At 40.2% G+C, this 15,515-nt stretch overlaps 1 long non-coding RNA gene and 1 pseudogene across 1 annotated transcript; one reads left to right on the top strand and one right to left on the bottom strand.

The window, feature by feature from the left end:
- Nucleotides 1–3,129: 3,129 nt before the first annotated feature.
- LOC131248387 (uncharacterized) lies at nucleotides 3,130–4,940 on the bottom strand. Its single transcript, XR_009172214.1, has 3 exons — nucleotides 4,485–4,940; nucleotides 3,809–4,239; nucleotides 3,130–3,724 (listed from the first exon to the last, which is right to left on the bottom strand). It is a non-coding gene; the product is annotated as an uncharacterized LOC131248387 (long non-coding RNA).
- A 3,706-nt stretch (nucleotides 4,941–8,646) lies between these two features.
- LOC131248386 (probable aquaporin PIP1-4) lies at nucleotides 8,647–9,504 on the top strand (annotated as a pseudogene).
- Nucleotides 9,505–15,515: the final 6,011 nt, after the last annotated feature.

Here is a 15,515-nt window from a genome sequence, read left to right on the forward strand (position 1 = left end):
ATTGAGCGATCGTAGCATGATATTTATTAAGACAAACATTAAATTGACTTTATCTACCATGAAATTAAGCTGGGTAAACATTAAATTTAGCGATCCTAGCATGAAATTGAGCAGGGTAAACATGGAATTCAGTGAGCCTAGCATGAGATTAAGTGATCCCTAGCATGGAATTGAGTGAGCTTCAAATTGAATTGAGCGAGTTTGACATGGATTTGATCGATCAATGCATAAAATTGACTAAGCCTAATGCATGATATTGACTGAGCCTAACGTATGGAATTGACCAAACTTCTCATGCAATGCCATTGTACAAGTGTAGCATTTTTTTTCAAGATCTGTACCTCCGACTGCCGCAGTATCGGTCAAATGCAGGTTGAAGAGAGGTGCTTTAGAGTAAGAAAATATTTTGAACCTTTTCAAGGAGATGCAACCAGCTCGTGGGATTTCACGTAACCCTAGCCAAGATAAAAAATGGCAAATGTAGAATGATGATATCTAGATGATTCATAGAGATTTCAGTCAGGAAAATGAGAAGAAAACCCTTCGTACTTCAGTTCTTAGTTCCAAGAGAGTGTAGGGCTGGAAGCACCTGTTTTTTCGTTAAGGGGGGTGAAAGCAACGCTGAAAGCAATGCAGTGAAAGGAGTATGTAAAAAGGAGGGGTATTTTCATCCTGAAATTCGGTCTCCGCACGTGGAGGTCTAAGTACCAAAACAAGGTTTGTCTTCTTGCATAAAACAGCTGGATAAAAAGTGGGGTGCACAGTCTTAAATTTCTCTTGGGCAAATGGATTTCGGTGTATTGAGGTGTATAGAATTAGCTGATATGATGCATTTAATGCTATCAGTGGATGGTCGGGTGGTTTGGGTGTAGACGACAATCCCATGACCAGCTACGATTCTGTTTGGGTGTTGTGGTATTGAGAAATCCCACCAACTAATGCTACTGGAAAGCTGAGGAATTGCTTCCAGTAACAGTAGCTGGTCATTCTTCAACAGTTCCAAAACGGTGGATATCATGGGCTACACTTTGGGTGGCCCATGCACTACATGATAAAAAGTCCAGGACGGTGGATATCACGGATCCAAAACGATGGATATCACAGTGGATCCATAAATTTTATGCCTCAGATCTTTGGTGCATAATCTATCCATGATGGACCCCATAGTTTCAACGCTTTAAATCACTAAACCATAGGCCCACTCATACAAACCGAAAACCAAAACATTAGTGCCCGAGCATTGTACAATAAGAAAAGTCTTGAGTATCAAATGCTCCCCTGAAATAAAATGAGAAAACTGGATGGTCCATTGATCACGTTATTTACACCATCGAAACCTTTGGGTAATTGATGTGGCCCCTCTAATGAATATATTGTTTCAGCTTCTTCACTAGGTGATTTCAATGGGCTATTCTACCAATTCAACGGCTTAGATTGTCCACCCAATCGACACATTATCAGGAAACTAAACTGTTGTATGGAAATATCTTTCATATGAAATATACCTACCACATAAGATAATCAAACAGACCTGCACACAGAATGTACGCTTTAGAATAAAACAGAAATGGAAAGGTCATGAAAATGGCGAACAAAATAAATAAATAAAAGGCAGAAACAAAAAAAAATAGAAACAAAAAAAAAGGATAGAATCGGAAACATCCAAAAGAAACCCACTCCTCAGTACCAAAACAACAACAAATTCACATGTCTAACATCATAGTAAGAAGGGGCAGTCTCAGTGGTAACTGGATTGTCTTCTAAACCATTGCATACTGTAGGCATGGATAATGATTCCCGGCTAAACCCTCAGGTGAACCTATAAAGAGTTTAATACGAAAATGAATATAATATAAATACGTACTAAATAAAAACTCATGATGCCAATGTGTAGACTCAGTACCTGTCCGTATTGATAATGCAAGGAAGAGAACACCATACTCTTAGTGAAATGTACTTTCACATACTTCTACCAAAATGCCGAGATTTACCTGTTCATGTCCGACTGATGTAAGTACATTATGACTACACACAAGGAGACGATTGCCTATATACAAAGGGCGTTACTACTCACTGTTAAATTCACCTGTGTCAAAATTGATGTGGTCATTACCCTCCAAACAAACGTTTATTGCCTACACACAAAAACACGTTACTTAGGAAATGATACAGTAATTCAATCCGGGTATCAGTAGTCATACCTGGCCCTTGGTTCAGCTGGGTTCAAGAGGCTGGACTTCATTTGTAAGGAACTTCATACTAATGGAGATTAAGGGAGATATGGATAAAAGAAAGGATGAATGCATGCAATTCTATCACAATTTACGTTCAAATCTACATAATAATGAGATTTGTAGTTAAGATGTAGTTATACATGCCATATCAAAGTGTTCGAGGATAAGTTATCTATTGTCTACCAAAATTTATATAGCAATTGGTGTAATACCATCCACAACTACAGCTTAATTATTATATATAATATGAAGAATAAAACCAAGATTGCAACTACTAATGTTGCCACTACTTCCCTGACTTTCAAGGTGGCATCATCTATTTGTATACTCTTGCACACCATGGATCTCCAAATTTCTCGGATAGAATTTTGAGCATTTGTAGGTGAATGTACCTCACCACATCGCCTGTTAATTAATCCACTACTTGAACTTGCATAATTAGCATTCCACCATGCGGTAGCATCTTGGAATGTTTTAAATGATCGATGTTTGGCACTGCTATATCCCTCCACATGCAATCGTGCCTCATCCCAGGACCTATATATCCCCGGTCGTCGTCCATTGATTACAACATAGTATTTACTGTTATCCATCTGCATTCACATAAATATGACGAGGATAGGAGAAAATGCATGTTATAATATTCATAAAATTAAAGCATGTAAAGATGATAGATTGATAAAATGGCATTTAAGCAACATCATAAATATGTAAACGCAAGCAGAATGGTATAGTGGCTAAGTATCCAACCAACATTTAACACGGATAAACATACATCACAAAAAGAAAAGAAAAAAATTGTCACCCCACAAATTAGTATATAGTTATTACAAAACCACCAAATAGAAATTCCTGTTTTGATGCGTAATAAAAGTATTTTAATCCATCAAGAAGAAGTTTTTTTCAACCACTCCACCCTCCACTCCGGGCAAAGACTTACAAAAAAAGATGCTAGCTGCTTATCCCGAGTCAGCATCTGATCAACCTCTATAAACTCTGTGTTGGTCAGTCCCTGAACCTCCTCGAGGACATCCAACACTTTACTAGTGCGGTTCATCTCTTTTCCAAGTTTAAAGTTTCGCATTGCCGCCGCCACACTATCTAGGGAATTGCCAAGGATGTCACAGGGACGAGCAGCACGCATCCGTTTCGTAGACGCACTCCCACACGACTACTCTCAGAGTCAGTCGCTCGGTTGGAAGTGCTGCGGAATGAATGATTTTCAGTTGCCCGATGAGAATCATTTGAAAAGTCATAATTCCGAGTCGAATCTCCGAGATGATCCTCAGAAAGATCGATAGGTACATCCGTCTCATCGTCCAGATCAGTCCAAGCATCATTCAAATCTCGCTGAATACGGAGGAAGATGCAGCCATGTTTCTGCTTCCCTGAGCGTAGCGACCTGTTGCATGGTCCGAACCAACAATCGCCGCCAAATCGTTCATTTGCTCAATCCGCTTTCCACGTAACCTTTCTGCTCTTGGATGTGACTACAATCAATAAAAATATTAGTTTAGTAAATATATTTGATACAATCCTGATTTTGAATACGAGGGGTTGTACGCAATGATTACCTTCAGGTACTCATCCCAGACCTCGTCGGGTGCGGTTACTACCATACGCTTGCTGTCCTAAACGAAACCACTTGCGGCGAGCATGTCCTTCAGATTGTTGTACTCACGCTTGTGATATCGCACTCAGTTTTAAATATTTTGCCAGTTCACCGTAATTTGTGTCTTCCTCGACACCTCCGCAGCGGCCTCATTATATGCCTCCTTAAAACCGTTATCTGCTTTACGGCCTAGAGATATCTGTTCAAGCAAAGCGTTGAATAAAATTGAATCCATGGTCCGGGTCCATTTGATTTTTACCGCGCGTGATAGTGGCTCAACAAGCGATTTAACAGTCTTCTCGTGTGGAGAGCATCTTGTCGGCAGAACTGGAGTTCTTGTTGGGGACTGCATCGGAGTTTGTGTATCTCTTACAGAATAGTCAGACATGTCACCTACTGCGTAGATTAACAAACAGTTAAAAACTAACTTACATAATAATGAAGTTCAATATTATACTAGCAACTATGTATTACGGAAAGAGTAATTAATCGTATTGAGCAAATATGTACGTAAAAAAATGACAGACTTCATCTCGACTGTCTTCTCTCATATATATGTATGTGTGTGTGTGTGTGTGTGTTTGCCAATCACATCAGTTAATGTATCTTTAAAATAAAAGGACCCTATGTAGTCTTACTATTTGTTTGCGCGTCGGTCCACATTCGCTCTGCAATCTGATCTCGAACATTAATCCACATAGATTTCTCCTGTTGTGTCGCTTGCACTAGCCACTAGCGCTCATCCATTGTTGATACCTCATTTGGTGTAGGATTACTCTCTGCATCCCCCACAGTTATACCAGCATCCTCTAAATCTTGTTTAGTTTCGTCTTCTTGACAAATGAAATTATGTAGTATACAACATGCTACTACAATCTTCACCTAGGTTTCAAATGGATATTGCGCAGCTGTCTTCAAGATAGGAAACCGTCCTTTCATTACGCCAAAACAACGCTTAACTGCGTTTCGCAATTGCGCGTGTCAGTAATTGAGCAGCTCCTTCTTGTTCATGGGTGCTCTCCCGGTTCGATATTCATGTAAGTGGTATCGAACACCGCGATAAGGGGCCATGAGCCCAGGTGAGTGAGCGTATCCCGCGTCGATGACGAAATATTTTTCTACATTGTGTAAAAGTTAAGGTGATGGGGGTTAGTGTGTTAAGAATGATGTTTAGGGTGAAGAATATTATATGTTATTTATGAAAAACAATTACTGTTTGTTACAATTAGTGGATCATCACTTCGGGTCAGCGCATTATGTAGGACCCGTGCATCCGAAGTGGAACCCTCCCACCCAGCTAGCACGTATATAAATGTCATGTTAAAAGAACAAACAGCAAGTACATTCTGAGACACGATACCCTTTTGGTTGCGAAATCTTGGATGTTGGGATGATTCCACATGAGTGGGAATATGCGTCCCGTCTATTGCACCAACACAATCCTATCGTCGATAACATCGAATTTCACTTATATGATAATATGATAAATATTAGTTTATTCCAAAATCAAAACGGAAAATGGCATCCCGTGACGAAAATGTTACCTGGAAATATGTTTGCCAGGAAAGATTTGATTGAATCTTCGAGGGGGTCTCAGTACCCACCTGCTTCACAAAATCAGGGTATAAGGACACTATCGCATTAAGGATACGATGAAAGTGACGACTTACCGTTTCGCCAGAACGTATGAATTTGTGTCTTATCACACGATTATGCACGTTATGTCCTATGGTATGGAGGAAGATAACTACTTGCTCCTCAAGACTAACGTGTCGAGTATCGCGTAGGTACGTTCTATCACATTGTACGTTACATAATGAGAAGAAACATTGCCGTTTCATCCTCAACTGCGTAAAACAATCATTGTCACTTGCACGCACGATTGAGTTTATAAACCTTGCCTGCTCATCATCCCCTTGACGCGCTGGTTCTCTTAACATATAGTGACGGCAATATTCACCAACAGCAGCTACACATGTGGCCACAGCTTGCACCACCATGGTCTCGGCTACTTCTTCTTCATCGTCGCTATCCATCTCCTAAAGCTCACCTACACTTGCGGATACAAGATACTATATGATCACCTTTACTAGCCCTATATAAAACCTCTAATTAATCACGTAAACCATTAAGAGGCCCCATATAGTATAACGAAAACGCTCAACACATATACAATGGGTATTGACAAATCGTATACCAACAACGAGTAAAGAGGTTAAAGCTCATAGGTTTTTACCAAAAGAAAGTGAAACTGAAAGCAGACCCACACACACACAGATATACGGAACAAACATTCAAAAGGTGTACAATGATAGCCAATTGACCAGCATGGTGAATAACATCATTTCAGTAAAAGATGGTCTAACAATCAGAAAAATTTTCCCATAGCCAATCAACACACACACACACACACACACACACACACACACACACACATATATATACACATGGAACAGTCAACTGTGATTCCAATTATACATCCACTAATATCATGTGCTTGTGTAACTCATAGCAAATTCTTACATTCAGGTGGATCAGGTCTTTACTACATAATCATTTTGTTGTAACCAAGCAACATATTTATATTCTTCATAAAAAAAGTCTAGCCATTGGTCACGGCAGCCACAACATATGGAGGCTGACGCATGGCGACTTCAATTCTTTTATTTTCTATCTCTAGTTTCCTTATTTAGATTACACTCTTGTATATGTATATTTTTTTTTCTTGGCCCCCACGAGATGTTCCATTTGCAATTGATGAATAAGAGATAATCGTACATTACAGAAACTGAAGATAGTTTTCTAATGCCATCATTTGAAAGAGCTCGCAAAATCTGTAAAGCATTTTTTTAAAAAAATAAAAATGAATAACCATATTGAGAAACACAAAAAACAAACAAGGCTAAGGGAGTGACAATGCATTGTCAATGACAAAACCTCTCGTCCCTCATCCTGAAGTAAAAGTTTGGCAAGGTCATTTGTGGGATTTTGCTAAAAAGTACTACAGATGTATAATTGGAACTATCTAACAAACTGCTACCAGTTTTTTAGTTGAGCACTAAATTCACGTGTTATGGCCCACCTAAGTTTTGAAAAAGCATGACTTTTGGTGCATTCCTTCATCTTGATTGCTTATGAGGTCACAGATGAATGAAAAACACTACAGTGATGCTCACACATAAATGATGGTGGGTATTCATATCCCAACTGTTCCATGTGGCATGGCCTACCTGAAAATTGGATGGGCTGATTTTTTTGGGTTCCATGGTGGATGTGGATCTCATGCTTGTTCCACCCATGCAACAATTGATTATCAGTAGCTAGGCCCACCCAACTGGTAGGGTATGACACTTCATGCATAGATACTGATGTTGAGCGTGCCATAGATGCATTCTTAGCATGACTAGATCAAAAGAGGTCAGAATGAAAGCATAAATAGTCTGTCAAAAGTGGATCCAGTCTTATGTAGACAATGACAACTGTCTAGTTTGATGAAATTCAATCTAGATACAGAGAAATTGTAGTCTGAAGTTTTGATTATAAAAAAAGCTGGAGCTTTTGATCTAAGCATTATTATGAAACACATGACCCATCCATCTTTATGTAGCAATGCAACTATCTTCAATGGTCTAAATCTGTGCATGCTTTTCAAACTATGAAAGGGAAACTAGAGTATTTAGTTGGAAGTAAACCCAGGCATGCATGCATTCAGAGAATGCACAAACTATAATAAGGATTTTTAACAGAAAATCTCCACAATGGTCAAGAAAGCCCACTTGAATACATTAGCAGAATCCCCATCAGCAATCACCCGAGTCGAGAAGACAACATGAAGAGGCAGAGGCAATAACACAATTACACAAATCTCTAGCTTCAGCTTCATTTGAGCTTTTAATGCCCAACCGACAACAAAAGAAGCCATCTTGACTTACCATTATTGCCTCTGTTAGCAATACGTATAATAGCTGGCAAGGTGACAATTGATGCTGGAGCTCATCATCGTCATTTAAAGTCAGCTACGTGAATCCTATTCCTCCATTCCACTCTATCAAGGGGCATAGCTTCAGTTAGACCATAGGCCATCAATGGGTTCTACAACCCATCTGGTGCATAGATGTGTGTGTGTGTGTGTGTGTGTGAGAGAGAGAGAGAGAGAGAGAGAGAGAGAGAGAGAGAGAGAGAGTGTGTGTGTGTGTATTTGACCATTCAAAAAAAGAAAAAGAAAAAACTGTTACTATGGAGCTGATATTTATGAGACTTGGTTTTCCATAACTTTATAATGTCACAATGGTATGGACTTTAATATCGTAGCCTTCTAGGTTTCCACTAGGATCCATTTTTCCAACTTGGATCCTACTTCTGCATTTCCATCAGGTTCCATTTTGAAATTCTGGGTCCTATTGCTGCATTTCCATCAGGTTCCAACTCAGAAACTGGATCATACTGCTGTTTTGCATCATTCTTCTCTAAGTATTAAGATGTTTGTATGTTTTTTCTTCAAAAATGGAACCCAATCCCAACTAACCTTAAGGCCATGTTTGGATACAGGGAATCAATGTCAAAGAAAGGAAATGTATAAGGTTTTTCTTTGACATGACAATCTAGATTCCTTATTTAGATTACACGTGATTCTAAAATCTTGGGGGCCAAATATATATATATATATATATATATATATATATATATATATATATATAGTGTAAATCTTGGGGGCCAGAAGAACTCTGAGAAATTCTACAGTTCCTGAACAGAATCATCACATGGACATGTAACAATTCAAAAAGAATTCTATACAATCAAAATCCAATTCTGTGTGAATTACTATAATAACTAAAATGTAATGAAAATGACATCAGCACAGAGCCAAGGTAAAGACTACAAGGAACCACCACCAGCACCCATGTTTGAGCCTGGTGAGCTTAAATCATGGTCATTTTGGAGGGTTGCGATTGCAGAGTTCATTGCTACCTTTCTATTCCTCTACACCACCATCCTCACTATCATGGGTGTCAAAAGAGCACCTAACGTGTGTGCTAGTGTGGGTATTCAGGGTGTTACATGGGCCTTTGGTGGCATGATCTTTGCCTTGGTCTACTGTACGACTGGGAATACCGGTGGACACATAAACCCAGTTGTGCCCTTTGGGCTGCTGCTGGCTAGGAAGCTGTCACTGACAGGGGCTATTTTCTACATGGTGATGCAGTGCTTGGGCGCAATCTGTGGGGTTGGTGTGGTTAAATGGTTCGAAAAGAACTGTTACTAGTTGTTGGGTGGGGGAGCCAATGTTGTGAACCATGGATAATGCAAGGGAGATGGTTGATGTGCAGAGGTTATAGGCACCTTTGTGCTTGTTTACGCTGTCTTCTCTGCTATTGATGCCAAGAGAAATGCCAGAGATTCTCATGTGCCTACCCTTGCACCACTTCCAAATGGGTTTGCAGTGGTCCTGGTGCACTTGGCTACAATCCCCATCACTGGATCTGTTATCAACCTAGCCAGGAGTCTTGAAACTTAATCATCTTCAACAAGGGCCATGCTTGGGATGATCATTGGATATTCTGGGTGGGCCCTTTCATTGGAGCAGAACTTGCAGCAGTGTACCATCAGATTTTAATTAAGGGCAATCCCATTCAAAGCCAGAGGCTAGATTCTCTATCATCATCATGTCACTCTCTTCTTGGGTTTTCTTTCTTCTTAATTTTCTTTGTGTATTTCCTTTTTTTTTCTAGTCTAGGATGTGTGGTGTTGATGAAGAATGATGATTATGTGTGTAAATTAAGAAGGTTGTGCTGTCTACTTTGTTGCCAAAAGAAAAAACAAACAATCAACTACTCATATTTCGAGAAAGTCATGGTTACAACCCATATGCAAGTGATGAATAAATCAATGAGTCACCTACCAAGAAAGTCATGGTTATCACTCGTCATTTTTACTGTCTACTAACAATACAAAATAATATTTTGGTACGTTAGCTAAGATTGCTTGCCTCTACAATGCACACCCATCTTGGCCCCTCTCACATGCCCCGTGGCAGATAAGTGCAGTATCTCATCTTTCCATATGTTGGGTCTGATGGTAGCAGAGATGCTCTCACCAAAAAATCAATAAACTGATGGGGCCTATGATTAAGTGACATGTAGTTGTTCATTTTGTAAAAATCAGGCCTATGATTCAATGAACCATGATATTTTAGGTCCACACATGCACAAATATATGCACATACACTGATCCAGCAATATTTCTAGTCATTTTTATGAGAATGTATAAACAATGATGAATGCTGAATAACAGTTTCTTCCAAGCAAAAAGAGAGAAGGAATAAAGTACTTTGAAATGCCCTATGCAGCCTATAAATATAAACACATCCAAATAGATCTGGGCATTGGTGAACCCCAACGTATGAAATCATTTTATACGAATAACGTACACCAGCTACAGAAGCTGATCTACAGGTACAAAGATCGTTAACATGTAAAAGACTATAAAAATTTCAATTACAGGCTGATCGATTTTCGTTTACATGAAACTGAACAGTCAAACTCTTCAGCATATGCAAAAAAATTGAAACCTAAGGGATTTGTATAGCTAGATTTGCCCACAGAAATTTGTCCCAAAGTGAATGAAATTACTAACGGCATGTCTTCTATGTTATTATGAAAAAGGATAATACCATCCATTTTATAAAAATGGTTGCCTATATACCATCCATTTTTTGAAAACCTCGAGAAATAGATAAACAGGACAACAAAAATATCAATACACCACCAGACTTTAATCAATGAAGATGATAATTAGAAAGAACCTGGATTTGCAAGTACGAGAACACCACAGCAACGAGATCCTGCCGGCCACAGCTTTGCCAAGCAAACCAAGAAAAAAAGTGATTAAGATTGTATACACAAACCACTTTCGTGAGAGGGCCATATAGACGATTTTCATCCTCAATACCTGATCACACACAACATGTGCCTAATGGGGCCTCACCATTTAAGTACGGAATAGATGGGAGAAAACCCTGAGACAATGATTTCAGCAGCCCTGTTGGCCGGTGAGTATTTGTGGGAGATCAAGCTATAGGATGCACGTGCTATCTAACCCTCCCTCTTACAAGATCAGACAGAATCCTGTGCGGGATTTTGGGAACACCTACCTCACAGCCACTTCCACGGCAGTGCACCCTTGCAATACCTCTTTACCCAGCAAGCTCCATGACGAACATGCATCCATTTATATAGCATCGATTTCACGCCAAAAACCTCTGCCCTATCATCTCTCCCGCTATACCCTCTCTCCCGCCAGCGCGAGGGATTGAGAAATCCCATTGGTCGTCCGTATGATGGATTGTGAAATCGCAGGGGATGGGCTTGATGTGTGAGAGAGCCGGCGTTGAATCCAATGAGGGATTTCGCAATCCCTCTATATCTCTAGCGAATACAGCGAAGGACGCCCGAGTTCTTGTAGACGACCACGCCGCCCAAACATGCAGGGGAGTAGGGTAGGTGGGATTTGAGAATCCTATCCCACCTAATACCCTTTAATACACCGAAATCCATTTGCCCAAACAGGCCCTTAGTGGGTGAGTCTTTAATAGTGGGGTCCACCTCAACGTATATGTTATATATCCACACCGTCCATCCATTTTGCCACATCATTGCATGGCATGGGCCCAAAACGAAGCAGACACAAATATCAGGTGGACCACACTACAGGAAAAAGTGATGATTGGCTATTAAAATCTTTTTGTGGCTCATGAAAGTGTTAAATCAAGCTATATTTGTATTTTCTCTTCATTCAGGTCTTTTTGACTTATCAACGGTTTGGATAGCAAATAAACATTACAATGTACCCTAAGGAAGTTTTTAATGGTGGTGTTCAATGACCACTGTTTTCCATGGTGTGATCCACCTGATATTTGTATGCGTTTCCTTTTTTGGCCCACGCCATAGAATAAGCTGAAAAAACTGATGGACGGCATGGATGCACAACACATACATCAATGTGGGCCCAATGGTCAGGATTCACCCACTAAACTGGTACACCGGACTCACCTAATCCTCGCCTGTAAACAGAGATCTTCAACCAAACACAGCTATTATATGCTTAAATAACAACGAGCTAGTTTTTAATCCTTGGGTTTGTAATTTGTATATTTTATATGAGATCTCTAGTTCAACGATTTGGACTGTATGTCACGATCCATCCTAAGACTAACTTCCAACCTTCCATGATCATGTGAAATCGAACCCATCCAATAGCTTCATCTCATCATGAGGATCACATTGTGCAAAAATCAGCCTCATCCAGTCATTGAATGGACCACACTTAAAATAAGAAAATTAGAAGTGTGGTCCATTCAATAAGTTAATGAGGCTGATTTTTGTATAAAGGTGTCCTTCTTGTGGAGCTAATGTATTGGAAGGGCTAGATGTTGCTAGATGTGGGAAAATATACTATGAGGTAGAGATTTGTGGACCCCTATGGCATGTATGTCAAAGGGAGTGGATTGGATACTGAACGCTTTAGTAACCAAAAGGCTAATGAAGTGACTTGGCAAAATTGCATTGGTGGATACCAATCGACTGTTTCTTTCTCATAAATGTTATTGCAACGCAGATCTGTTAACGGATGTTTTTCCGTTTAGGCTGTGAATGCCACGCACATGTAATTGTTTATCTTAAGAAAAGAAGGGCTTTGCCATGCACAGGTAATTGTTTATCTTAATAAAAAAAAAGCCGCGGATTCCTTGTGATCTTTCAAAGGAAGTTCTTACACTGGAAACCAGGTGGGGCCTACTTTGATGTTTGTGAGAAATTCTATCTGTCCATCCGTTTTTTGAGTTCAATTCAGTACACGAAGCCAAAAATGAACAGTTCCCAGAGCTCAAGTTGGCCAAAAACATGATAATTGAACGTCCACAGTTGAAATATTCGTGGGCCACAGAAGTTTTGAGTCATGCTAATATTTGTGATTTCAGTTCACCCCATTAGGAATGAAGTTATTAACGGTATTGATGGCTTGTAAACATCACTGTCGAACCCCGATAGATTTTAACGAGAGGAATTTCCCTAACCACATTTTTCTTTAATACGGCCCACTTGAGCTTTGGATACAGTTCGTTTTTGGTATCATGTCCTAAAATGAACTCAAAAAACGGATGAAAGGGGAGGATTTCTCAAAAACATCACAATGGGCTCCACCTGGGTTCCCAGCGCAGGGTCAGACAAAATGTACGTTGAGTTTGCCGTTATGTGGCCAAGAGAAGCGGATTACATACTGAGTAAACTCTGTGGGGTCCACTATGATTTATATATTTTATCCAGTCTGTCCATCCATTTTATAATATAATTTTAGGCTCTTAGCTCAAAACTTAAGCATACAAAAGGTTAAAACCGGCCACACCAAAGGAAACAGTGTGAATCAGATTTATACCGTTGAAATATTCTTGGGGGCCACAGAAGTTTTGGATCAAGATTATATTTTTTTTTATCCTTTGAACAGTTTGGAAGAAAAAAAAAACATCATTATGGGGCATGGAAAGGTTTCAACGGTGGAAATCATTATTTCCACGGTTATGTGGAATCCACTTAAGATTTTCATGAGCTTCAATTTTGGGCTCAACGCATAAAATTAGTTGTAAAAACAAATGAAAGGTGTGGATAAATCACATAAATTCACAGTAAGCCTAACTGAAGTTTCTCAGTATGGCAATCCGATTTCGTGGCTGGTGCACAGCGGAAACGGAGAAAGGTCGGTTGACGGACCTAACGGAGTAGCATTTATGCCAAGGGAACACACCATTGGTATCTAACCAATGGCGCTTTGCCACATCACTCCAGTGGCCAAAAAGATACTGAAGCGTTCAGCATCCTTATCCGCTCCGTACGTCAAACAGCTTCCCCATCAATCAAATGCACATTTTCACGGTGGTCCATGGGCTTAAAACTCATGCTAATCCATGACTTAGGTGGGCCACAAAAAGATAATACTTGAAAGTTAAAACCTTCATCATTATTTACAGGCAGAGTGAGATGTGGTTCAGATTCAAGCCATTCCAAAACTTAGGTGGGCCCCACTAAGTGCTTTTAAAGATGTTTTAGTCATGATTTTACATGGTTTCATGTGGCCTACCTAAGTTTTAATATAGGTGATTTTTGGAATATCCCCTGGCTTAGATGGGACCCACAAAATGCACGGTGGAGCCCACAGAGCTTGACTTCCTGGGATCACATTCGCTACCATGCAAAAATCACATTGATCAGATTATCTAATTCATTCTTAGTTTTGCCTTGTTTATTGTAGCCATTCGTTTCTAGGCAACGGATGGGATGCTTGTGTAAATGATCTTTACCGTTCATTTTTAAGGCCGTTGATTAAATCTTTAAATTCGTTAGATGTTTGTGATATTTTTATGGTAGCCCATGAAATATGTGTTATACCCAATGAACGGTTTAGATTGATGGTTTGAACTGTATAAGTGTCTGAAACCAACTAGAGGCACTATAACTAATAGTGCCATGAGAATAGTCGTGCATTTCTCGTATGACCACCTGCCAGCTCAGGCAGGAGACCTTACCTGCGAGTAAGTGGCATGCCCCACCACAATGCCTTGCCTCCACTCCAACCATCACGTGCGAGGAGCACTCCATGTTAGGCCCATGTTAAAAAAAAGGAGGCTGACCGGCAGGTGGGCCACACCAAGGGGAAAAGGTTGTTGGGGGCGCCCACCTTGGATTTGTCCACTCTGCATTGTATGGGACATCCATTCTGAACATTAGATGTGTCACCAAAATTTGGCCCATGTCCCAAAAGTTAGGCTGATCAGTTATTCAAGTGGACCACACCAAGGAATAAGGGTGTACACGAACCAAGCTAGCTCGGTTAGCTCGCTCGACTCGACTCGAAAAAGCTCGATTCGGCTCGGTTCGAAGCTGAGTTCAAGCTGATTTTTTGGGCTCGAAAATGAGTTCTAGCTGAGTTCGAGCTGGCCTAGCTTGATTTGACTCGGACTGAACCCAACTCGAATCGAACTTGGATCAAACCAGCTCGGTGACTCGTTTATTTTGATATTGATGTTGCCCAGCAAGTGTTTGATGAAATGACTCAACGAAGTATGGCTAGTGACAAGGAAGGTATGTATATGAAGCAAATACCCTCTTTTTTTTTCTTAATTTTTATATTGCTTAGAAGGTGTTTGATAAAATACATGTAAAACCATTGCTGTTGTTTTACATACAGTGAGATTTTGAAGGTGCAGTCCATGTGTTTGTAAAAATGCTGCACATGCAAACTCGGCTCGATCTGGCCCAAGCTGCTGATCAAACCAAGCCGAGCTGGCTAGTTAGGCTCGAGTACCGAGCCAAGTCGAGTTCATGTTAGGGTCAGCTAGTGGCCGAGCTGAGGCCAGCTCGACTCGGTGTACACCCCTACTAAGGAATCAGTTGGGAGGGGGAACGTCCACCAATGATTTTTACGGGCTCACCATGTTGGATGTGAGGTGTGTATCACCATATGTTAGGCCCAAGTCTACAAAATCAGGCCCATTTGTGATTCAGATGACCCTGTTCCTCTCTCCTACCAAAAAAAGAATAAATATTAGAGTGGATTTCATATAATCATCATGGTGGGCCCTAAAAAATTCAAGGGTGGGCATCTCTTTCCCAATTGTTTTA

Source organism: Magnolia sinica, chromosome 6 (assembly GCF_029962835.1).
Source record: "Magnolia sinica isolate HGM2019 chromosome 6, MsV1, whole genome shotgun sequence".
NCBI lineage: Eukaryota > Viridiplantae > Streptophyta > Magnoliopsida > Magnoliales > Magnoliaceae > Magnolia > Magnolia sinica.